Here is a 26,922-nt window from a genome sequence, read left to right on the forward strand (position 1 = left end):
GTAACCGTCATTTAATCGATGAAAAACAACAAATAGGAGATTGGGTTTGTAAAACTTACTTTCTTATCCTCATTTCCAGAGTTGGAGATGCAATTGGTTCAATTTTTGGTTCAATTGGTGGTTGATTTTCAGTTTCTACACCTTCATCTTCAATTGGTTCTTCTTCTTCAATTGATGGATTAGAAGACGATTTGGTTTGCCTAGTCCCTACTTTTCTTTGTACGAGTCATTGTGTGGTTGAGTTTAATCGACGATCAAATTTTTACGAGCCGACAATTAATCACGATGATGAATTTGTTTTTTCGCAGGAGGAGGAAGAGTTCGGCTAGAAGAGGAGGAGGAAGAAGAGATGTTAAGGGAAACTGATTTTGATTTTTTAGAAAACTGATTTTAGATTTTTGTATTAAGGGTATATAGGTAATTGAACTATCCATAGGGTACCCCTTATAAGGTCACCCAAAATGGGACTATTGTTTTGTATGCCTAGAAAGATTTAGGTATGCCCAAAATCAGGGTGCATTTCATCATGATTAACACCAATACACAAGTCTATCCTAAGCCCACTTTCAATCAAAATCAATCATATATACTTTCTTAATCTTTGATTTTTCAGGGGTCTTTCTTTATGAGTCAATATGAGAAGCCTCCTCAAAGATGGGTTCATATTGAATGCTAAAATTTACAAATTTTCTTACAGTTTTTTCTCATACTCATGGTGCTCTACAGCCAGTATTCGCATTCCGTCTTATACTTATGATGCCGAAAAGTATCGCACTTGTGGAACTGAGTTCATACTCCCTGCCAACAGCTTAAGAGGACTTTAGTATAGAACCTGAATATAAATATGGAATATAATTACAAAGTGGCTGAGCATAAATCAAATATGAACTGTTTAAGATGCACTGTTATGATCATATTACATTTATTACTAAAATCCTCTCTATCTTTAGGCCTCCCACCGTAATTAGCTAATATTACAATAATAGGCAACATCTGATCACCTTTTGCATGCATTATCATCTACTGAGGATGAATTACTTATTCTGACAACACTCACTTGGCTTTTCCAATTTCACTACCCAAAGGGTAAAGTGAATTTCGATAACCAAGGAGGCTTCCTTTAAGCCTCCTTTTCGCCAATTTCTTACTTAGGGTAAAACCTTATTTCTACCTTTATCCACTTTCTACATTTTTAGATGGACAAATGATTCAAGCCACGTTTAAAAAATGTGGTAAAAGTGGTCAGCAGTTGCATATTTTACGTTGAATAGTTAACAGTAGTATAGAGTTCCGGTTCGCCTAATGCCCTCACTTTAATATACCTCAAAGAATTTACATGAACAACCTCAGCAAACAGAAAATTGTTCAGGTGTTCAGTTAAATATTCTTACGCGTAATCGAAAAATATCAAACAAAAGCTAAATCTCTGGAATTGTTTATTAACTGCTGTTCTGATAGTTAAGTCTATTGATCCATATAAATGAGATTTTCCCAATGTTTCTTATCTAAGAGGAAACCCGGCTTCTTATTAATCTCAAACATAAAAGTAAAACAACTATCATTCATGATACTTACCTTCTGGTACTAAACCCATTGCTTCCTTTTGATCGTTAAAATAAAAGCATCTTGCAACCTAGCTCGCTCTTTTCAGTGAAATGAATCTCTTGATGGTTGTACACCATCGAGTATCATGTCACTGTATGCACCTTGCAACAGAGAAGACCTAAAAACAATAGAAAATTTTGAACCTAATAGATAATTGCACCAATTAAGCCCAAAATTTGAACTGAGAAGCAGATGAATATGGAAGAAATCCTACTTACTTGCTTTGAGAAGTTAAAGAAGAGCAGATAGTGGTGTGGTCAACAACATAATTAACTCAAATTCCTCTATCATATTGTTCATGTGTAACAGCAACATTATTAACTTCTGCGTGGCTTCTTTTGTTGCAAACTCAACAGTAACATGCCACTTTAAAGTTGAAACGTCCATCCCCCAAATGTTGAACATTAACGATTTCACCAGCATCTTTGAAGTTCATGATGGAGGGTGGCCCAGAAAAAACATGGAAACTCGGGAACACCCGAGATAGCGCAAAGGTGTGATGGTAAAGAAATATCAAATAGATTTACCTACAGATTAGACGTCAGATAACTTCAAGCATCAATGTCTTTAAGGTTTTTGATATTACCATGGCCTAGAGCTCAACCTAACTCCAATGTTTCCAAGGTCTTTAATCATAGTAAGTCGAGCAATATAGACACTGATATTGTCATGTCAATCAAAGATGTTACCATGGCCTAGAGCTCAAACTAATTCCAATCTTACCAAGGCTTTTGAACTGAGTTCTTATTGCTATTCAGATAATTAACGCCACGCCACAGTGATGTACAAATGTTTATTTGAATAGGAGAACTTCAGATAGGAAGAATTGTTGAAGTCCTCTAAGAATTGTTGGAAATGTATGCAGATGGTATGATCAGAATAACATATTGTTTCAGTTAACGTTGATTTTTTGTCAGGTGGTATTGTGGCGGCAGTGGTGTGTATGAGGTGAATTGTTGTCATTTATTGTTGTCATCTATGGTGACTGTTATGAAATTCGTATAACATCTGAGCATGCATAAATTACACGTAACAACTAAAAATCCCTACGCATATAACTGTTATAATCTTTTAGATTGGAAATGCTTACCTTGATAGACTGCAAATAGTTCATCCTTCCTAAAAGTACCAAAGCGACATTGTTCACTGATGACATATTCCACCCGATCAATAACAGGGCCGGCACTTCCAGACTTGGTGTCTAAATTGTCCACTCTTTAACACCCTTGAAATTATGCAGCGATCCAGTTAAATAAAAAAGCAGGACCAATGAAATTATAAGAATAACTTACCATTTACATAAGCTAAAAAGATAGACCTTCCAGACTAACTATTTTCACAACTCCTATGAAATCCCAAGTGTGAAGAGGATTACCAATGGATTATTTGATAAGAGAAAAGGGTGCATTACAGATCCTAAACAAATCAATTTATTTAACAGCAACATCTGGACACAGAACTGAACCTTGAAAAAAATAGTTGGGTATAGTAGTTAGTTATCAAAAACGTTTGATCAATATAATTTATCCCTGAGCCGCTCAAGAGTTTGAATTCAGTGGGCTGAACCATATCCTGGACCTTGCTGTCTAAAGCTACAAAAGTAACAGAACCGGTAGTATCTTTCACTTCGAAGAGGATTAGGTACCTGCATCGCAAATATGACGTGCTAACCTGGTAAATAAAGTTGCAAATACATACTAAAATAAACTAAGATAATTGATAATATGGTGAAGAGCAATAACCAAGCTATAGGAACGTCCACTTTAGTCTCACACTACTGAGCTCTTTTTGCTACACCAACGGCAAGCAAGATAGTTCCTTCCCTCTTAATGGATACCTAAAATCAGGTGTTTGATCTCTATTCCACCATCCATTTCTATTCATCCATAATAAATAGAGATATTGGGTAATCTCCCTTTTAACAAATCGTACTTAATTTTTGATAACGGATACCCAGAGAATTGACGCAAGGGAAAAAGATTTACTAAGAATATGAACAAACTGTATACTTCCAGTTGTACCTGATTGGTTCTTCGATACGATGACTCATGAAATTCCACCACGAATCTGATGTGTAAACGATTTGTTGGATTCAAACTGTGCAATGCGATCAGGATCAATTCATAACATTAGGAAAAGGAAATTACTTAATGATGTAACTGCACCAAAGTTTAGATTTGCTCAAAATTTCAGTACCCATGGTTTGTAATTGTATCAATACAGATGATTAACAATGACATATGAATCCTATTTTCTAGGTTTACTTTTCATTCAAATTTTTGATCACACAAAAAATATAGAGTTGAGGTGCAAGATAAGGGGAGAAGATGAACCTTTTTATTTCTTTTTCAACCATCACCAAGGCAGCCCGTTGTTTTGCAGCTTTGAAACTCTTCACTCGTACTGCCAAGTCTCTTGATGAAAGTATTCTTGAAATAATCAATTAGACCCTGCAATTAATCCAAGAACAAACAAACATCAAGCCGCAAGAAGAAACACTAAAATAGGATCTTTTCTGGAACACTAATGGTATAGATCGCCAACAACTTACTGCTGATTTGCAATTAACCTAATCCTTGTGGCGGTAGCAGAGTTGAAATTTTTACAGGTTATGAACTTTCTATTAACTTCAAATTGTTGGATTCGTGAGTTAGTGTCGGCAGTAGCAGAGATGAAATTTGGTCTCTCTGTGGGGTATATTTGAGCATCTCATAGGGGTATTTTAACACTAAACTTAAAACAGAATCAACTAAACATAGTGGATCAAACTAAATGTAAATGGAAATAGTTTGTATGAATACCTCCTCATCAAAGATAACCATATCCCCGACTGGTAACTTTGTTAGTGGACATAAAGTTCAATTCTTCCCATTTCCTTGTCCATCGAACTGTAATGGCACTTGACTTTTTTTCTTTTAGTGATCGCAAGCACTTGAAGTTGTCATGTGTGGCTGAGAAGCCTACCTTTGGTGGGTTGCACTTAACCTGCGATGCCATTCTGATGCGGATGCACGAATCTATACCAAAAAAAAAAAAAAAACACATTCAGTACTTACACAATCACAATACAAAATTAATATCAGGTAAAGCATATCCAAAATTAACAAACATCCAAACTCAGAAGTTGGATTTCTGTTGAAATCATAAGAATCTAACTGGAATGACATATCTAATTCGATTAGGAGTCCTGGCACAAAAACTTCATCAAAAACAAACCTAATTACTAACCACACTCACATTAAAAAATCAACAGGAGATGTGCAGAAAAACAACTTTACCATGTTTAAAACATTATTTCTGTTGCATAGCTGATGTCCGGTATTTGTTTAACCAAATGAACAAACCGGAAACACAGCAAAAAGTGAAATTACCGGGGTAAAATTTCCATCAAACCCATTTAATCAAACACTATCAGATTAAGCCAACAAAAAAGCAAACACTATCAGATTAAGCAATCAAAGAACAATAGAGTTGAATCATAAAACTAAAACTCCATTAGGTTTACAACTCAGCAGCGAAAAATCGAATCAGGCAAAGCAGAAATTCTAAAAATCGAAAAATCTACTCATGCAAAGAAGAGACTCTCAGATTATTTTGGGGGAAAGACTCCGGAGAAACTTAAGTGTTGAAGGGGATGAATGATGCTCCATTCGAACTGGATCAAGCAATTTGTAGGGAAAATCTATTGAAAGCCTCCGGTTTTTCTTTGAAGGATTTAATTGCAAAAATTAAGATGAGAAATTAATAACAGAATGAATATGAGAAGGCCATGGACTGTTTTTTTTCCTACCTAAAATCGCCTTATGTTACAAAGAAATCTTGAAGTTGAAGAGCTCGCTTACGGTTCTTCACCGGTTACAAATTGGAGGGAAATGCTACACTCCAGCCCGCGGTGTGTCCCGACGAGGGAAAAAATGTTATTTCCCTCGTGGCTCGGCGGTTTGCAGGGGTGGGTTAAGGGTGGGTCACAATAGAGGTGTAAATAATACCCGAAAATACTCGGCCTGCCTGTATCCGCCCGAGCCCGTCTGTACCCGAAGTAGCCCAAAGCCTGTTATGGCCCGTCATGGACCACCCGGCCTGGTCTGGATTAATTTATTGAGCGGTCTCGGGCTTTGCGATTAATTATGATGCCCGGCCTGATACCCGGCTGATGCCCGGCCTGAAAGCCTTCTATGTGCCATTAATCATTTAATATCCTCTTAAAAAGACTTAAAAGTTACAATTTTATAATTGTCAATTTTGTGTCAAGAAAAATAAAATATATAATTGTTTTTTTACTTATAATTAACCTTTTCAAAACATTAATGGTAATATATTTTCTTATTAGAAAGTTTATTGTACTCTAATTAATTATTTATAGGCTAAAATTAAAAATTTATCAGTGTAATTTAAATATAAAATAATACTATCACTTACGATATGCGATGTTGGAAAGGAAAGGATATTGTATTTAATACCGTTCATTTGAAAATTTAAACTTAAAAAAAAATCAAAATAGTGGCATGTCCGGCCCGATCTGGCCTGCCCGTATAAAAAGCGGGCTTTGGACGGTCTTTGGGTAGCAAATTATCTACTTGTGCCAGGCCTGTCCGGCATGAATTTGTTTACGGGCTCACAAATATTAAGCCTGGCCTGCCCGTCCTGCCCGGCCTGTCTTAGTTTTTGGATCAGGCGGCCCGGCCTGCCCGAATTTACATCCCTAGGTCACACCCCCTCTTTCTTACAAAAGCCAAAATCGGAATAAACCACGGGATTGGGCCCGCAGGATATACATTATTTTCGAAAATCGGAAGAGTGAGGAGGGGGAAAAAAGGAAAATGATTACCATTTCGCGGGCCATTTCGAGAATGGGATGTGTGAGAGAGAGGGGGTGGTTCCCACCCTTAACCCACCCCCTGCAAAATCGCTGGTTCCAGGGGCTCCACTAATTTTGTTTCACTCGGGATAACCCGCGGGATGTGTAGCATTCTTCGAAAAAAAAAGATAAGGAAATAAAGAAATACATGGATCATATTGTATTTATGACGCCCACGTGGAACATGATCATGGATGAGCATTGGATGAAATCTAGAAAACTACACTGGGTGGGGAGGAAAGATTTATTTTTTTATTTTTATTTTTTTAACAAAAAACAGCTTTATTAAAAATCAGAATCAAAAATACAAGACCAAACAAGGTCCATTATCAAAGAAGAAAAACAAAAAAATCTCAACGCACAGAACTAAGAGTGCAAAGACACACCATTACTCAAATCTATAATATGGCATGTCTGGGAATTCCATTTGAGAAAGGGAAGAAGGTCTCTCTCTGAAGTTTTGTATAATACTCTTTGGAAGATGCACACCCTTTTTAGTAAAGTGATCAGCTGAAAAGTTTGCTTCCCTGTAAGCATGTCTGACAGAAATACTGTGCAGTCCACTTATAACTCTCTATCATCTAGCCATCAAAAACCATGGTATCTTCTTGTTCAATAAAGCTGTGGCACAAGCCTTAAAATCAGTTTGCAGAATGATCTTAAACTTTTGATTTTCCAGAGTCCATTCAAGAGCTCTTATACTGGCTATAAATCTGCAATATAATTAGATAGTACTCCCAATCCACCTGATTCATCATAAAAAAAGTTACCAATATGATTTCTGACAATAAATCCATAACCAGCCTGCCCTGGATTACCTCTAGAATCACCATCACAACACAAAAGAGTTTCATTCATGTTAGGTAAATAAAAGAATACTTCAATGACTCCCAGTCTCTGGAATTTGCTGTACTGTATTTGAAAGTGGCTGAGAACCTTGTCTTCATATGGAGAGCCCCATCTACAGCTTTTCAATCTTCTTGTGCACTACTGAACAGTCTTTGAAATTCTGATTTTAATTTTGTGTAGGTTAGGCTTCTCATCTTCAAAACAGATTTTATTCCTTAGGAACCAAAATCTGCCATCAGAGTGTAAGAACAAATGTACCATAACTCTTTTACCATAGGGCTGGTGGACTTACACCTTTTAAGAACTTCTTCAAAGGATAAAGGATGAAGAAAATGGAAAATACCTCCCAGCCAATTCCAAAGCTGTCTACCAAAGCTGCAGTTCCACATAATATGATTTAAGAAATCAATATCATTATGACAGATGTAACATCTTGAAGCTATATTGAAACTTTTTTTTGTCAAGTTCTCATCAGTTGCACAAGCTTCCCTTGTAATTTTCCATATATTAGCTGAAGTATAAGGCAAAACTGCATGATTCCATATTTTTTTATACCAGTGTAGCTTTGGCAGAGGATTCCTGATATTCTTCATTGCATCAGCAACAGAAAACATGCCAATATGATTACTGCCCCAGACTAAAGTATCTGCACCAGTTCCAATAACAGGTAATTGCTCAATTTGGAAGAGTTGGAGAAGATCTTCAGGGATTCTCCATTGACCATTCATAATAAGACTGTTAACTTTTAAATTTGGATATTGAGTCATAAGGGAATGGTTTGGAAACATTGTACTTAAAGACTCTTCAAAAATCCATTTATCATTCCAAAAAGAAATTTGAGAACCATCTCCAACAACCCATCTAGTAGGACTTTTGAAAATTGGAATTATCCACTTAATTCCAGGCCAAATTGAAGATCTTTTATAGTAAGTGATTCAGCTTCCATTTTTATCAGCGTATTTAGCTAAGAAGAAAAGGGCCCATTCTTCCTCAGATTGAAGCATATTCCAAAGGAATTTCATTAATAAAGTTATGTTGAAATCTTCAAGACTCCTTATTCCCAGACCACCTTCTTCAAGAGGAGAACTGACTTTATTCCACTTTAAAGTCACACACTTTTTCTCTTCAGCATTACCTGACCATAGATAGTTCCTTACAATTCTTTCACAAGCTTTAATCACCTTTTTAGGCCATTTGTAGATAGACATATTATACACTGGAATACTACAAAGGACAGACTTAACCAGAGTAAGTCTAGCTTGAAAGCTTAACAGTTCACCTCTCAAAGAAGACAATCTATGTTGCATATATTCCACTAAGTTCCATAAATGAGTGGATTTAATCTTCACTTGAACCAAATTAACCCCTAGATATTTATCAGGGAACTGAGAGATATCCATATGAAAAAAATTAGCAATTTGTCTTTGCCTCACAGAAGAAGTCCCCCCCAAAAAACATCTACTTTTAGAAGTATTGATAATTTGACCAATTGCAGTTTGATATTCCATTAAGAGATTTCTTAGATTAGTTATACTCCTCATATTTCCATTGCAGAATAAGAATATATCATCAGCAAAGAATAAGTGTGTAGGGTGTATACCATTTCTAATTACCATAGGCTGAATTTTCTCATCAATTACCAATTTTTGAATATTCCTACTTAAAATATCTTCATCTATAATAAAAAGAATAGGTGAAAGAGGATCACCTTGTTTAAGCCCTCTGCCAACTCCAAAAAAAGCAATAGGACCACCATTGAGAAGTATAGAAATTTTAGCAGTCTTGAGCAGCACCATAATCCAATCACAGAATTTGCCAGAGAATCCAAAACTGGATAGAGCTTTATAAAAAAAATCCCAACTCATAGTGTCATAATCTTGATAAATGTCTAATTTTAGCCCCAAATTACCACCTCTTCTTTTAACAAACAATTCATTGACAAGCTCAGAAGCAAGAAGCACATGTTCATGTATGTTTCTACTTTTAATAAATGCACATTGCTGAGGGGAGACAATCTTTTGAAGGAATTTACTAATCCTCATGGTAATAATTTTGGTGATTATTTTAAAGCAGAAGTTGCTAAGTCCAATAGGTCTAAATTGTTTTGCATTGTTAGCACCTTGCACTTTAGGAATCAAAGTCAGAAAATTATAGTTCAAACCACTAGGTACGATACTGTGTTGCCAACGATACTGGATTGCAGCAATGAGATCATTTTTAATTACCTCCCAAACAAATCTGTAAAAAGAGCCAGTGAATCCATGTGGACCAGGAGCACCATCTGGATTTAAATCAAAAGTAGCATTCTTTATGTCGTGTACAGTGGGCAAGTTTTCTAAGAAGGAGTTATCTTCATCATTAATAACTTTTGGAACAGCTTCAAAGAAGGAATCACTTATAGTGATATCTTGATGAGAAAATTTATTTCTAAAGTAATCAATGAGAACATTTGAAATACCATTATGATCAGTGATAATGTTACCTGATGAGTTTTCAATTTTAGAGATGGAATTTTGAGCTTGTCTTAGCTTTATACTTGTATGGAAGAATTTAGAATTAAGATCACCATATTGAATCCAGTTGATTATAGCTTTATCTCTTAGGAAAGTGTTATAATTTTGAGCAGCAAGATCACATTTCCCTCTAGCAGTAAACAGATTGTTCAAAAGGCTAATATTAGAAGGATCATTATCTGATTTCAAAGTTTCTTCTAACATCTTTTCTTCAGCTTTCCTGAGAGTTTCTTTAACATCCCCAAAGACCTCCCAATTCCACAATTTTAAGAACTTCTTTAGTCTTTTCAACTTATTCATGAAAATATAAATGGGATTACCATAAATTTCTTCATTCCAGGAATCTTGGATAACTTCAATAAAATCAGGAAAATTCAGCCACATTTTCTGAAATCTAAAAGGAGAGTTTAAAGCTTTAGGGATGATAGCATCTGAACCAATAATAGGGCCATGGTCAGAGATTCCTCTTGTTCCAACCTTGTAACTCGATCCATTAAATTTCTCTAACCATTTTAAGTTAAAAAGAGCTCTATCAAGATTACAAAGGATTTTTTTGTTCCCAACTCTACCATTGCACCAAGAGAATTCCAGACCACTTTTAAGAGCTTGAATTAAATCACAAAAATCCACACAATCTTGAAATTCATTCATAGCAGATATATTGGGTTGTCTACCACCTCTTTTCACATCAAAAGACAGTAAAGTATTAAAATCCCCTAGAATTAACCAAGGTTTATTCATGAGACTAATATCACACATATCTTGCCATAATTCTCTTCTGTTAATTTGAGAGCAACTTGCATGAACAACAGTAACCAAAACTTCACCAATTTCTACTGTAATACTTTGACTAGTAAATTTGGTAATAGAAGGAGTACTTAAAGAACAATTCCAGAAAAGCCAAATGTTACCTTTAGAACTATCCTTTGAGTTGTGAATAATTTGATGATGCATACCTGGGAGATTGAAATGAAATTGTTTTGTTTTAATTTTTGGTTCAACAATCCAAACCAAAAAAGGATTATTAGACTGAATTAGACTTCTCAACTTATCTTGGGCCTTCTGTCTTAGAATGCCTCTAATATTCCAAAATATTGTCTTCATTTAAAAGGAGGAGGCTGAGGAGATATACTCCCCTTATCAATCATATGTTTAAGAGACTCCTTACTATCTTTTCTAGTAGTAACTACTGGTTTTAAAGGTGGCTTTTTCTTTGCAGTCTTATTAGAACTTACTTCATCAGATGATTGAGCACTTTTTGGAATAATAGTAATCTGTTGAGGAATAGTACCAAATTCAAGAACATTTGAAGCACTAACTTCTTTGATTTCACCATCTTCAGAGTCAGACAAATCATTTTCATTTTCTTGTAATACTTCAAAAGGATTAATTGTAATGTTAATACCAGGAGACTGATTAATACTTTCTAAAACTGGACTGATAGTATTCACTTCAGTTATATGCTCAACATTATTATCTTGAAAAGGCTTATCCAATTCCACATTGTTTTGAATAGGAGGCTTACTAGAGTTACTTGGAGAAGTACCTTGATTGGTTTGCTGAGTAGCTTGTAATTTTTGAGAAGTATGATTCTGCTCAATCAAGATTTCCCTCTCCATTGGATCAGAGCTGCCTTGTTGCTGAGTTGCTCTATATTCAGATGTTAAATGTCCAACTATCTTGCATTTGGTACAAAATTTTGGGAGTTTTGTAAGTATCACCCTTTGAGAGAAATCACCAAATTTAGTAATGATCCAAAGTTTGTTAGGAATCGTTTTTGCAAGATCAATCTCAATCGATACTTTAGCATAATAACCACTTTGATATTGAAGTGTAGCATCATCAACCTTAATAGGTGTTCCAATAGCTCTACTGATAGTAAATAGTGTAGCTTCATCCCAGTATTCCAGACTGAGACCACGAAATTGAACCCATGCCATGGCTTTTGATGTCCCATGACTTTCAGGTCTGAAGTTTGGAATCCAATTCCTTACTCTAAGAATTTGATCATGAACCTCCCAAGTACCAGTAGTATTATAGTTCTTATCTTCAATATTGATAATCTGACAGTGAAAAAACCTTTACCCAATGGAATAAGTTGGTATTTATCCTTCAACTTCCATTGATTCTCAAACTAGTAGCAGCATCTGAAAATTTAAGATGGACAAAATCTAGACGACCAGTTAAAGAAAACTTCCAAGCATCATATCTTGAATCATCCATATCTGCTACCAGATTAACTGATGGATGAATCTCAGGAGTTTTTGAAAGATCTGCAATTAAAGGATTCATTGTAGACCTAGAAAAATTTTACCAAACAAATTAAAGAACGCCACCAAAACCCAGATAACTAACTAAAAAAGGAAGAAATAGAAATTGAAACACCAATCATTAGTGAAACTGTAATGAAAACACCTGATTTTGATGGATTGTTTACTTCGGGAAGGAAGATTTTTCGAAGGAAGAGAACCGAGTTGGTCGCCCGAGTTGCAGAGCGTGACTCGCCCGAGTTTTAAAATGATAAAAATGATTTTAATGGGGGAGGAAAGATCACGACCTCTAGTTAGGAAAACAAATGTATCCTGACCACTGGGTGACACAACAAACACTATTGTCGTGTAATCATTGATATATATTTTTAATACGTCGTGGATTATTTTCAAAAAAAAATTTAAACCTGATATGGTGGAAAAATTCACCGTGGATTATTTTTAAAAAATGCTAAAACTTGATATCGTGGAGAAATATAGTCTTGCTTTTTGCATAAATTCAAAGGTGTAACATTGTGTTCCAGGTTACATATTAATATGCAGCCATCAGTCGGTATCATACACTATAAAGAGGGATTGACAAACGAATAAAATGGATGGACAAACCCTCAAATAAAATGGTTTGTACACCGTGTCTCAACCTGAGACGACCACGTTATCTAGGGGAGAACGACCTCATCTGGGCCGACACTCGGCTCATACAAAGACGAGTGTCCTTGTTTGAATCTCCACGACTATTCTCATCCAACGGTTCTAATTCTACTTCCTACAAAGATAACCAAATTTCAACTTCAAAATCACACCTTCTCCACGTTATACACCGACAACTTCTAATAATTTCATCCCAATATTAATCTTTTAATCTCAAACTTCTAAGAACTTCTTAACCTTAATCTTTCAATCTCAAACACCTCATTAATTTCACCTCCATCTTAGAGAAAAACTCTCAAAACAAAAAACTGGCAACCCCATTAGAAACACAAAATAATTCATCACAAAGAGTTCGGGGTCTAAAGTTTAGTCTGGATGAAGATAATTACAGAAGTTACGTAGCATTTACTCTTGATCCAATCAATGGTGTCCAACAACCACATCATACACTTTGAGGGAACATTTTACACAATTTTGTCAAGAAACTGGGAATCCAAAAACCGTGATGCTTCTGGGTTGTCATATCGTTTTGGTACGGTTAGCAGAGACCTGAACAATTGGATAGCTTTGATGATGCAAATGAACCGACAAAGAGGAAGCGACTATACTGATGTCGATGTGGTAAATTGCATTTCAAATTCTTTAATTGATTTTGAAATATTTTATTAGTTTATTGTAATAGATAATTTATATATTGGTAAAACTGTATCAACGGAAAACTCGAGAGGAAAGACAAAGAACAAGAAGTTCGAGTTTCAAACACGAAGCATGCTTCCACATCCTCAGAAAGCTGAACCGATATAACCCTGATATGTTGGATGGATAAGCTATATCAAAGGAATCCCCTTACGAGACCTGAAGATCCAAACGTGGTTCTCAAGGTTATCCTTATTCTTCACCAGAAACAAACTTAAACCCTCACCCTGTAGATCAGTACATGATAGTTCTAATCTGAATGTTAATGGAAAAACTGATAAATGGGATGGAGTAGGTGTAAGAAAAAAAACCCATAAAGGAATCTCAAGATGCCGCACAATAATTAACTTTAGAATTTCAGCTTCAAGATTTTTCTGAAAAAAAATAAAGGAATCAAATTGTCAAAATAGTTGAGCGTAAGAAAATGTCTTCGGAAATGAAGAAAAGTCGTAAGGCAGTTGAATAATATTTTTAATGCAAAAATGAAAGGAATAATGTGAAATGACGAGAGTACCCAAATATAGAACTCAATGTAAACTCATCATAGATATCTTCATTTGAGCAAATAGAACTTGAAGAGAGTGTTTCTTTCAAACAAGTATCTTATAGTACGTTAACTGAGTCTTTCGATATTTTTCACTTTTGCTTAATCTTACCTTGGCCCATGTCTTATAAGTTGGATCACACCAAACACAGATTGTTATATCTTTTTGTGTTTGTCTGCTCTAATACCAATTGAAATGACGAGGGTACCCAAGTACACCACAATCTTTTGATTTCGACTTATAAGTCTGATATCTTAAGTGATCATCTATAGACAAAGTCGAGACAATACAACTTCAAGATATTCACTTGATAAGAGTTATTATCCAAAACCGACTTACTACAGGATCAATATCAAGTGATTAGGATTAACGTACAAGTGTATTTACTTTTGATTATAATAAAACAATTATAATTGCGAAATGTAAAAGTAAATGACACGGAAATATTTTTTTAACGAGGAAACCACAAATGTAGAAAACCCCGGGACCTAGTCCAGTTTTGAATACTCTTAGAATTAAGCATCTATACAAAGAACAAATCCAACTTCGTATAGTTGAGACCAAGTAATCTACATCTAGTTACTTAGTTCCCTCAGTATCCCTGCGCCTACAACCTTCTGGCCAATGTACGTGAATCCCAAGACATATATTACTATCTTGAGTCGCTTTACCGATGTAAAGTCCTAAGCACTCAACTCTTTTTGATCTTATTTGTTAGAGCATAGCTCGGTTGAACCCACCAAGCGTTGGTATGTCAAGTTTGGTTGTCATATTTTAGTATCAAAACCCATCTATAGTCGCTTGATTAAATACTAGAGTCAACTTCGATTAGGTTAGACTAGAAAATCTAGGAATGTTTAGAATACAAGTATTACTCCGAAGACCTGAATAATGAGAAGAAGTAACGACTGCAACGAAGACATCATCTTTCCTCTTGAGGTTAGTAATATTGACTTGATCTTGTTTCCATTCCTAATTTATCTCTCAAGTCGTATTATATCGAAAACATAACATGCGAAGCTGTATATTTATAATACTCTAGTGATTAGACTCGGTCATATCATTATGATAAAAGTGTCAAGGAATTTATTGAATTACGAAGTATAAACGCTTATCTTTTGAAATTTCGTAAATACGACATCAACATAATCTATGTATTTAGTTACTTGATTATGTGTGACATATAGGTGTGACTTCATCATAAAAAAACTATGTATTATTACATTGGTTTAAGAAAGTAGATGTATAAACTTGGTTCATAATCGAAAGGGAAATCATGATTTTTCCAGCTCTTTATTAAATATCTTTTGGATGACCAATACAAGATGACAAGGTAGAACCTATCTTAAATTATGTTGAGAACTGAGGTATAACCGGTGATAGCCTATAATATGTAGCATGTTGTAATCGGTCATAAGCTACTTCGTGAAGCAAGGGGTTAACCGGTCACAAGTTGCATTGGGAAGTTAGTAATCACTCACAAGCTACTTTGAGAAGAAAGGTGTAACCGGTCACAAGCTAATTTGGGAAGTATGGTGTAACCTATCACAAGATACTTTGGGAGGCATCGTGTAACCGTTCACAACCTAATTTTGGAAGCATGGTTAACCAGTCACAACTTAAATTGTGAGTCATAGCATAACCGCAAGGAGCAAAACCGAGTTTCCAATATTCATATATCTGTTTATGTTTTGTGTGATTTTAAAATTAGAGTTTGCTAAGAGAAGCTTCTAGATGTCGACATTATTTGAACATGTACATAGCTCTTATCATTAATTTTTCAAAGATATTCCTTGAACTCAAGGTGATCCCAAACCGAAATATCTTAAAGCATTTAATTATGATTTTCATAATATATGTTTTAATTACAATCAGTTAAAGCATATCCTCTGGAAAATATTATTAGTTAATGTGCTACGCTAATAAAGAAGTTTTCGTAGATATATTTCAGAAATATGGTTTGGTAATTAATTGGAAATAGGAAAACCGAAAATAGGTACTTTAATGCATATCTTGAGAATATTTTATGTTTTGGAATTTCCTTGTTTTCCAAACAACCTTGGTCTATAAATACTTGAGTTTGCATTTCTTGCAAACTATCCTAAGAGCCAGACAAACTTCATTCTTGTTGTTTCTGGTGGAGCCGTCTACTCGGAGAGGAAAGTACCCTAATTAGGCAAAATCTCTTATTACTGCTTGTTTAAAGAGTTCTGTGGGATCAAGAAGCTCTATGTCTACCGTTAGCGGGAAACTGGATAATTGCATTGTTACTTTAGTTTTCGATTATTGATTTGATTGACTAACGGTAGTTGAAACTTTAATCGCACCTAGTTTGATTATTCTTTAGGGATTTCTCTTATGACATAAGGGTCACTCAAACTAGATCAAAGTATCGACGAGATTTTTAGAACCATTTGCGGTTCTAAAGACATCTCGTGGTAATCCATTGTTAACAGACTCCGTTCTGTGTGTGATTGATCATAAGAGGATTCAAGTTGTGTTGTGCAGGTTATTAAGAAGAAAATTGAAGATTTAAAGAAGAATAAGATTTTTTTATTAGTTTTCGTGTCTTGTAAATATACTGCACAAATATTAATCGACTGGGATCCAACTAGAATCGTGTTTATCTTTGATAGACTTGATAGTCTAGTTGTGTAACATCGTCATCGCTTTATAGTTACTCTTTGAGTTCTATATTGATTGATTGCGAATCTAGAAATTGGTTATTTCGGTAATCAAGTTTAAGATTGATCTAACCATACAAAGGAGTTTATTAGTCTAGACAGAAGATCCTTTGTCAACAACTCATATATATCTTTTATGAAAGATTGATTAGAGTGGTTACCAAACAGATTCATTCCTTTGATGTTTGGAATACGATCCAGAGGAGTAGCTATTCACGTGCGTGACTCTAGAAGATGAAGGCGCAGAAATACTCGGGAAACTAAGTAGCTAGGGGTAGTCTACTTGGTATCAACTATATGAAGTTGGTATTAGATTTTGTATAACGGCTTAATTATGAGAGTATTCAAAACTGGACTAGGTCTCGGGGTTTTTCTGCATTTTTGGTTTCCTCGTTAACAAAATCTTATGTTGTGTTATTTACTTTACTTACGCAATATAATTGATTTATATTATAATAAAGTGAATTACACTTGTAAGTTAATCCGAGTTACTTGACAATGATCCTAATAGTCAATTGGTTTTTACCGTAACTATTGTCAAGTAAATATCTTGTTGTCATATTGTCTCGACCTCGTCCATAGACAATCACACAAGGTATAGGACATAAGTCGTGTTGTCTCGACTCTATCCATAGACGATCATACCGGAATTATAAGTTGATATTTAAAAGATTATGGTGTATTTGGGTACCCTCGTCTTTTCAGTCTTCCAAACAGTGAAAGAACAAAGCTGTTTGGTAACTACTCCAATAATCTTTTAAGAAAATATTCGTTCATTTTTTACAAAGGCTCTTCCTTTTAAAGTAGTAAACTCATTTGTCGGGTAAGATCAATCCAAATCCAAAAATCGGATACAGATTCACAACTATATGATCCGAATATTGAAGAATACCACCAAATGATAGTTGCCAATCTGATCGAAGCTATCAAAGATAAATTAAATCTAAGTTTAATCCCACCCTATCAAGATGTGTGCACAAATCAGGAGATACAAAAACCAATAAGAAAAATCTTTTGTGTTCAGATCTTTAATTACTTTCTATTGTACTTGCATAATACAAATTGAATCCACTTATAATCGATCACACACAGAACGGAGTCTGTTAACAATGGATGATCACAAGTTGTCTTCGGATCTTAAAATAGTCTGAAGATCCCGTCAATACTTTGATCTAGTTTGAGTGACCTTATATCAAAAGAGAAGGCTCTCAAGAATAATCAAACCAGGTACAATAAAAGTTTCGACAACTGTTATTCAATCAAATCAATAATTGAAAACTAAAATACAATACAATTATCTAGTTTCCCACCAACGGTACTCGTAGAGATTCTTGATACACATAAGTCTTTAACGAGCGGTTGTAAGAGATTTCGCCTAATTAGGGTACTTTCCTCTCCAGATAGATGGCTCCACCAGAAACAACACGAATGAAGTTTGCCTGGCCCTTAGGATAGTTTGCAAGAAATAGAAACTCAACTATTTATAGACCAAGGTTGTTTGGACAATAAGGAAATTCCAAAACATAAAGATTCTCAAGATATGCAACAAAGTACCGAATTTTTGTTTTCATATTTCCAACTAATATTTAACCTTTAAATCCGAAATCTCTATTTAGAAAATATCTAATATTAGTTTAGCACTTAACTAATATATATTTTCAAGAGATATGTTGTTAGAGCATTTCTCGGTCGAACTCGCATGCGTTGCTATATCAAGCATGTTTGTCAATGTTAGTGATCAAAAGTATAAGTCTTGATTTCTAGCTTATTTATAGATGTCTCGGACTAGGACCTATATAGTGTAGTTGAGATTAGATCTCTCGACGGCATCATTTGAAGATAAAGAACTACTAAGGGGAGCTTGTGGAACTTCATCAACAAAAGGTATGTGGAGACTTAAACTTATCTGTCACTTGGAAAGTCTATTTCTACTCTAACTCCTATATTGAGGCACAAGTAGTGTTACGATATAGTTTTCTATTATACACATTTGAGATTTCGAGTTGAGTTTATCTCGCTTATATGTTTCTTATAATATGTGTTGGAAAGCTTTCGCTTTAGCCATGTTCATCTTACATTCATGACGAAATTCCGAATAAGATCATATGACAATTGCCGAGTTACATCTAACATGGTTTGTGTGATACAAACATTTGGTGTTGCCTTGGAATGTTTCATACGATAATTTCAATAACTTGAAAATTGCTTTGACGAAAAATAGTTTGTGAACAACAACTATATAACGTCCCCTAAAAAAGTTTCAATGATTGAAATTAAGAGTTGATGATATAACCATCTTTGGATATAAGTATATATATTGTGTTCGCACATTAGTATATAAATCCATAAACCGGGAACCAAGTGTATGCATATGTGTGTATACAAAATTGGTGAAGGAGACAGTATAAGTATGCGTAGCCGTACGCATACTGGTAGAAGAATTCGAACCGAAAATATCTGTTGTGTTTAGGAATTACAAACTCCTAAACTAGTCACCTTAAGTATGTGTACCCGTACGCATACTAGAGAAGGTTTTCGAACCGAAAATATCTGCTGAGTTTGGGAATTATAAACTCCTAAACTAGTCACCTTAAGTATGCGTACCAGTACGCATACTGGCGGAAGTTTTCGAACCGAGAATTTCTGCTGAGTTTGGAAACTTAACAAACTCAAATCCGGTTGCTTAATACGCATACTTAAGCTGGTTGTTTTGTCAAATCGGTATATTCATGAACTTAAACATTTAAATCTTAAGGAATGCAATCTTTGCAAACCGTGGCTATAATGTTCATGATTGATTCGAGTGCATCAAACCGATTTGGTTTCAATTGTGTCTTCTATGCAATTGAACAACTCTTTAACGAGTTTTATTTGAGCCATTTGAACTAGTTATGGTTAAGATGAATAAGGTCAATATGAGAGTAAATATATGGCTAACCTCGATTAGCTATTTGAGCCAACATGAGTGTACACGTTTGGGTACAGTTACATAAACCTAAATGAGGGTACATTTCATTTGTGTGTAACAAGCTAAGTTCGATCTAACGGTTAAAATATATTATCTTGGTGGAATCAGGTTTTTCATCTAACAATGATTATTAAATGCTTTGTTACCAAGGTAACTTTGATTGCAAATACTGATTTGAAAACTATATAAAGGAGAACACTAATAACTGGGAAACCTAATCGCCACACCTCCTTTGTGATACTAGTTGTATTTCTAGAGTCGATTCTCCTTTAACCTTAGGTTTATTCTCGAGAGCCTGTAGGTTAACGACTTGAAGACTTCATTGGGATTGTGAGGCCAGACCGATACTACTTCTCTTGTAGTTGTGTAATCTGATCTTGATGTTTCTGTCGTACGAGTACAATTATAAAATTGGCTTGAGATTTATTTCTCCGATAGGCAAGATAGAAAAGTAGTCACAAACAATCTTCGTCTCATCGTTTGTGATTCCACAAATATCTTGTTTCGTTAGTTGATTAAGACTATTGTGAGGTGATTGATAATACTAGGTTGTTCTTCGGGAATATAAGTCTGGTTTATCAATTAGTTTATGTTCACCTTGATTTATCAAAAGACGAAACAAAAACTCTTGGGTATTTATGTGGGAGACATATTTATTCAATCCTACAGACTTTTCCATGTGAGACAGATTTGTTTATCAAGTGTTCGACTTTGGGTCGTAACAACTCTTGGTTGTGGGTGAGATCAGCTAAGGGAATCAAGTGCGTAGTATCCTGCTGGGATCAGAGACGTAAGGAGCGCAACTGTACCTTGAAACAGTCTGAGATTTATTAGGGTTCAACTACATTCCAGTTCGAAGTTAATTGGTAGTAGGCTAGTGTTTGTAGTTGCTTAATACAGTGTGGTGTTCAAACTGGACTAGGTCCTGGGGCTTTTCTGCATTTGCAGTTTCCTCGTTAACAAAATTCTGGTGTCTGTGTTACTTCTTTTCAGCATTATATTTTGTTATATAATTGAAATATCACATGTTGTGCGGTAAGATCAATCAATTAGAATATCCAACCTTTGGTTTTTGATTTACATTAATTGACACTTGAACATTGGTCTTTGGTACCGTTCAAGTTACTCCTCTTATTCAATCGGGCTCGCATATTTCTATATTTTGATTGCGGATTGAATTAAGAGTTAGAGATATTAAACTCTTTGATATACTTTATTCTATATTAAGTCTGATTCTCTAGTCTCTAGAAAGTATAGTGGAGTAAGTCCTCTCAGATTGCCAAACGAATTGTTGGGTGTGGTTATTAGACCCCCGCATTTTCATATGTTTTTATTGGTGGAAAATCAAAAACATATTATTCAAAAATCTTAATTAAAATATTCTCAATATTTCAGTTTGGGATTACCTTGAGTATCAAGGAATATCTTTGAACAATTAAAGGTAAGAATTATATACATGTTCAAATTATGTCGACATCTAGAACTTTCCTATTTAGAAAACCTTAATTCCAAACTCACACACAACTCTAAGTAATATGTGAATGTTGGAAATCGGTTTTTCTCTTGGGACCGGTTCTACCATGACTCCTAACATAAGTTAAGATCAGTTCTACCAAGTCTCCAAATATAGGTAGGGATCGGTTCTACCATGACTCCCAACATAAGCTAGGATTGATTCTACCATGTATCCTAATATAGTTAAGGATCGGTTCTACCAAGACTCCCAACAAAAGCTAGGATCGGATCGGTCCAACCATGTAAGGATCGGTTCTACCAAGACTTCCAACAAAATCTAGGATCGGTTCTACCATGTATCCCAAACTAGGTAAGGATCGGTTATACCATAACTCTCAACATAAGTTAAGATCGGCTCTACCAAAGTTCTCACCTTAGGTTCGAATTGGTCATCCAAAAGATCTTCATAGAAAACCGGACCAAAACACCTATTGATTTCTTTTCGATTACGAAACAAGTTTTGTAAATGTACTTCCTTTAAACATATGTAATCAAACATAGTTTCCTAGGATGAAATCACACCTATATTCGCATTTACGAAGTTCAAAAGATAAACGTTATACTTCATAATCAAATATTCTTCCTTGGCACTTTGATCATAATAAAATGACCAAGTCTAATACTAGAGTATTGAATATAACCTCTCATGTTATGTTTTCAATTTTAAACGACTTGAAAGTAACGATAGAAAAGGAAACAAGTCAAGTCAGTATCACTAACCTCTAGTGGAAGGATGATGTCTTCATTGTAGTCCATACGTCTTCACGATCTTCAGGTCTTCAAGGTAATACCTGTATGTCTCAATATTCCTAGACTTTTTAGTCTAACCCAAAAAAAGTTGACTCTAGTACATTTAGTCAACCGAATCTAATTCAGTTTTGTACTAAAATATGACAACCAAACTTGACATACCAACGCTTGGTGGGTTAAACCAAGAAGTTCTCTAACATGATAAGAATGGACTCGACAAAGATGAATTGGTTACAACTAAAAGTATGGCAAGAAAAATTTAATGAAATTCAAGCACATAAGGAACAACGACGCCCAACACCATCTAATGTTAGTTCTGATGAGTAGGACACCTTAAATAACGAATCAAATATTGTTATTACACTAGCTTAGTTTTAAATTCTGGATGCAGTATTTAATTTAATTAATTTCGGTGTAATCCTGTTTTAAATTCAATTTAATCCTTAGTTTGAGTTTCAATTTCAGTGTTATTTTTTTTTACAATTTTATTTTTATTTTTAATTTTAATACATGTGTTCAATCAAATTACACAAATCACGTTACATTAAAAGAAAGAAAATTAAATAGTAAAATAAATAAAGAAAACTAAATCCTCAATTAAGATAAAGAAAACTAAATCCAGTGAGGGTTTGTTCTTCCAAAATTTGCTCACAAGTGTGCAGTGAGATCCTCCCTTAGTCTTAAATGTAAACCTCTATTTTGAATTCTCTATTCTACCATTATGTACTCTCTTGCGAGCATTATCTGGATAACTTTCTAATTTTTATCCCGTCGAGATTCCTCAGTTACCATATTATGAAAAATGATGCAGGTGAGTACAATCATAATTATTTCAATTGTTCTAAACGAACGATATGGCCCACAAATTATATGGAACATCCTCTTCAAAAATTCCAAATGCCCGTTCGACATCCTTCCTACACACCATCTATTTTTTTTTAAATATCCTTTGAGCACGGACAATTCCCCCGTGTAGGGGTACCTCCTCGTAAGATTGAATTAAAGTTGACCACGTTGCATATATTCTCTCCGCCAGAAAATACCCCACATTATTTTCATTGATGGTGAAATTAGCAGCTGGAGCATTTTCATACTTCAATTCTTCGAATAATGGTGATTTTTGCAAGATATTGATGTCATTGTTGCAACTCGGGAGGCCAAAAAAATCATGCCATATCCAATAATCATAAAAAGATGTCGCTTTCAGAACCACAATTGGTTTTGTGCAGGGGCCCTTATTGAAAAAGCGGGGGTCTAACAACCACACCCAATATTCCGTTCGACAATCTGTATGGACTAACTCTAACATAATTCCAAGAGAATCAACTAGACAGTCAGACTCAATCAAGGAAATATATCCAAGAGTTATATCTCTGTTTCTCAATGTAATCAGCAAATCAAACAGATAGAATCCATGAGCCTGATTATTATGAGAAACAACTTGAACGGTACCAAAGACCAATGTTCAAGTGTCAAGCAATTTCAATCAACAACCAAAGGTTGAATTTACCAATTGACTAAACTACGTACAACCTATGATATTTCAATTATATAAACAAATATAATGCGTAAAAGAAATAACACAGATACCAGAAGTTTTGTTAACGAGGAAACCGCAAATGCAGAAAAACCCCGTGACCTAGTCCAGATTTGAACACCATAATGTATTAAGCCACTATAGACACTAGACTACTACAAGTTAAATTCGGACTGGAATGTAGTTGAGCCCTAACCAAGTCTCACACCGATTAAGGTATAGTCGCGTTCATACGCACTTGTTTCCCTTAGATGATCTCACCCACAACTAAGAATTGATACGACCCAAAGTCGGAGACTTTATAAACAAATCTGTCTCCCACAGAAAAGTCTATTCTGATAGATAAATATGTCTCCCACAGAAATACCTACGAAGTTTTTTTCCGTCTTTTGATAAATCAAGGTGAACATGAACTAATTGATAATTCGGTCTTATATTCCCTAAGAACAACCTAGAAATATCAATCACCTCACAATAACTTAACTGTATGCTAGTAGAACAAGTTATTGTGGAATCACAAAGAATGAGACGAAGAGCTTTGTGATTACTTTTTATATCTTACCTATCGGAGATAAATCTCGATAAAATCTTAGAGAAGATAGTACTCAACACGATAGAAAAAGTAAGATCAGAACACGCAACTACAGAGAAAAAAGTTGGTATGGATTCAGAATCCCAATGAAGTCTTTAAGTCGTTAACCTATAATGGTTTTAGGAAAAACCCATGTTAAAGGAGAATCGACTCTAGTCGCAACTAGTATCATACATGAGGTGTGGGGATTAGGTTTCCCATTTGCTAGAGTTCTCCCTTATATAGTCTTCAAATCAGGGTTTGATAGCTTTGAAACAAAGCAATCAATATTCTCTGATAGATGAAATCCTAGTTTAAGATTCAATCTAAGTTTGCTTAAAACCAAAGCAATATCTCTCCACCGTTAGATGGTCTTATCTTGTTACACACAAATGAAATATACCTTCATTTAGATATGGGTAACCGTACGTAAACGTGTATATTGAGTTGTCTCAATAATAGTTAACCGAAGTTAGCCATATGGACACTTTTGTATTAACCACATTCATCTAACACTTCTAGATAAAATGAATCTAATTGTGTTACTCATAGAGATGTCCAATTTTTTATATTCTCATAGAAATGTTGATGTGGAAAAACGATTTGTTGGTTTTTTGGGAAAGTGAAGAGACGACCGTGCGGATGGGACTCCTCGTCCGAGCAAACTGCTTAACCTCAAACAGAGGCACTGCACGGGAGTGCTTTGAGTTCGAGATCAATCTGTAGGACTCCGGCCTAAACCAAGATAATGGTCGTTCTAGAGTCAATTAGGTCACAAAGAGGGAAGAGGGTTGATCTGTAGGAGGGAAGCTGAGAAGTGTGTGAGATCAATGGTGATCAAGGATTGTGAATGTGTTGTAAATTCTGTAAATGAACTGCTGGGTTCGAATAAGTTCTGGTTGATTGATTTAATTCTTGAGAGTGATTGCTCGGATGAGAATTTCATCTGTAGACGATGATTCTTCGTTTTTCAATCGTGGATTCAGATACTTATTTATATTGCCGGAATGTAAACACATTGATCTCCAGTAAGTGTGACGGTTGCTCGAATGAAAGAGTGGGAAAGTAGAAATCGTGGTTAAACCAGTTCCAGGTCGTGCACACTACTTTGCTAACTCCTTCAACTTCTTTCATGACTTAATCACATTTCTCATCGTGGATGAACATACGTGTCATAGGCTGCCAGACCAAAACCTTAATTAATATCCCCCATGTGACGTGATTGATGTCTCACGAACGTGGAGTCTGCAAAGCAGGCGCGTATTTAATTAGTCGTTGTTGACTTGATTAGACGATGAGTCTAAGTTTTGTTGAATCGAGCATGATTTATGAATGATCCATGATACATGGATTGAACATGTCTGTTTGGACGTTGTTTGTGTGTGAAAACCGTTTCTGCTGATTTTGGTAAATTCGCTTGTGTGGGTGAGAAACGAATCTAGACCCTAAACAATGTACTGCACGGGAGTACTTTTGATTCGAGAGATCAATCTGTACAATCCTGGCCTAAAACAATAAATGGTCGTTCCAGGCTTGCTTCGGTCACAAAGTAGAGGAGAAGGGTTGGTCTTAAGGAGGGAAGCGAAGAGAGTGTTGAGACCAGAATAGTTGATTATAAAGGTGTGGTTTATTTTATGACTTGTATCGGAAGTAAAACTAGATAGCAGAATGGAAAGCTACCAGGTGATTTCTAGATACTGTGTTGTTGCCGACCAAAAACATGTCCTTTGGTGGAAATAGGTGAAACCTATTTATACAAGTCATATTGAAACGTAACCTGGTATAGTAGGAAGTGGAAGCGATTGAGTGGTGGAAGAAAATAGTAACGTGTAACCGTCAGGTGTTATGCTTCCATGATGAAGGAAGTGAATTCGTGTAACCTTCAGACATTATGCTTCCCTGATGAAGGAAATGAATTCGTTTACACCGTTACTTTTCACCACCACTAATTGTCCCACTTTATGACACTTTCTTGTAACAGGCGCATTGCACGCCGCACGCTGTAAACCGCCAGACCAATACCCTGATGAGCATCCCCCATTTTGTGACATGTTTGATGTCTCGAGTGTTTTCTTAGAAAATATGTAGCACTTCGCTACGTGTGGCAAGTCAAAGTCAAGGGACTTACCGCAGGAAAATGGCATGTAATGCTATTAGGCTCGTTTTGGATGGTCTCCTAAAACTTGCCACAGGTTTGTCAGTTCGGTGGCGAATTTCAGTGGTTGAGATCGCATATCATGAAGGAGGGTAGGCGTTGATTATGGCTACCTTGTATTGGCGCCTGATAACGGTGTAGTGGCGTTTTGGTGTACGCCAATGGCAATGTAGCATGGCTGGCATGGCTCGTGCATGCCAGTGGCACGTTGATGCAAGTGGCGCTTGCGTAGCCATGACCACTAGATTTAGGCAGTTGGTCGCCTGAAAGTCATCACAAGTCTGTCAGTTTGGTGGCGAGCTTGGATGGCCGAGATTGCAACTCATGAGGAAGGATGGCCATTGACTATGACCGCATCTTGTTGTATAATGGAGCGGCGCCATTGGCATAGCGACATGCTAGTGGCATGCCGGCGTGCTAGTAGTTGTGGCATGGCGGCATGCCAGTAGCCGTGGCATAGCGGTGTGCCAGTATCCATGGCATAGCGGCATGCCAGTGGCGTTGTAGCACGGCCAAATCTAGGGTTTGGTGCCGTGGTGTTGGACCAACATGTGGCGTGGAAACATTGGCCTTGTTGCCACATCAATCTCATTGCTATGGGAAACGTTATTTGGCTTTGGTAGCAGCTTTCCCAAATTAGGGTTTGGCATGTCGAAACCCTAATTGGTGCGTGTGGCATGCAGTCGCGGCATGGCGATACTTTTGTGTGAATGGCGCCATGGCTATGCCAAAGGAACTATGGCAAGGACGTAGTG

General features: G+C 35.8%; 1 long non-coding RNA gene across 5 annotated transcripts; it reads right to left on the reverse strand.

Moving 5' to 3' along the window:
- Positions 1-575: 575 nt before the first annotated feature.
- On the reverse strand, positions 576-5,458 carry LOC113276056. Of its 5 annotated transcripts, XR_003323895.1 has the most exons (8): positions 4,884-5,371; positions 4,407-4,622; positions 3,939-4,055; positions 3,627-3,702; positions 2,696-3,250; positions 1,824-2,132; positions 1,576-1,723; positions 679-832 (listed from the first exon to the last, which is right to left on the reverse strand). It is a non-coding gene; the product is annotated as an uncharacterized LOC113276056 (long non-coding RNA). The 5 variants fall into 5 exon arrangements; XR_003323898.1 differs by having other exon boundaries at positions 576-798; positions 1,824-3,250; XR_003323897.1 differs by lacking the exon at positions 4,884-5,371 and adding an exon at positions 5,396-5,458 and having other exon boundaries at positions 1,824-3,250.
- Positions 5,459-26,922: the final 21,464 nt, after the last annotated feature.

The sequence above is a fragment of the Papaver somniferum genome, chromosome 4, assembly GCF_003573695.1.
Source record: "Papaver somniferum cultivar HN1 chromosome 4, ASM357369v1, whole genome shotgun sequence".
Lineage (NCBI taxonomy): Eukaryota > Viridiplantae > Streptophyta > Magnoliopsida > Ranunculales > Papaveraceae > Papaver > Papaver somniferum.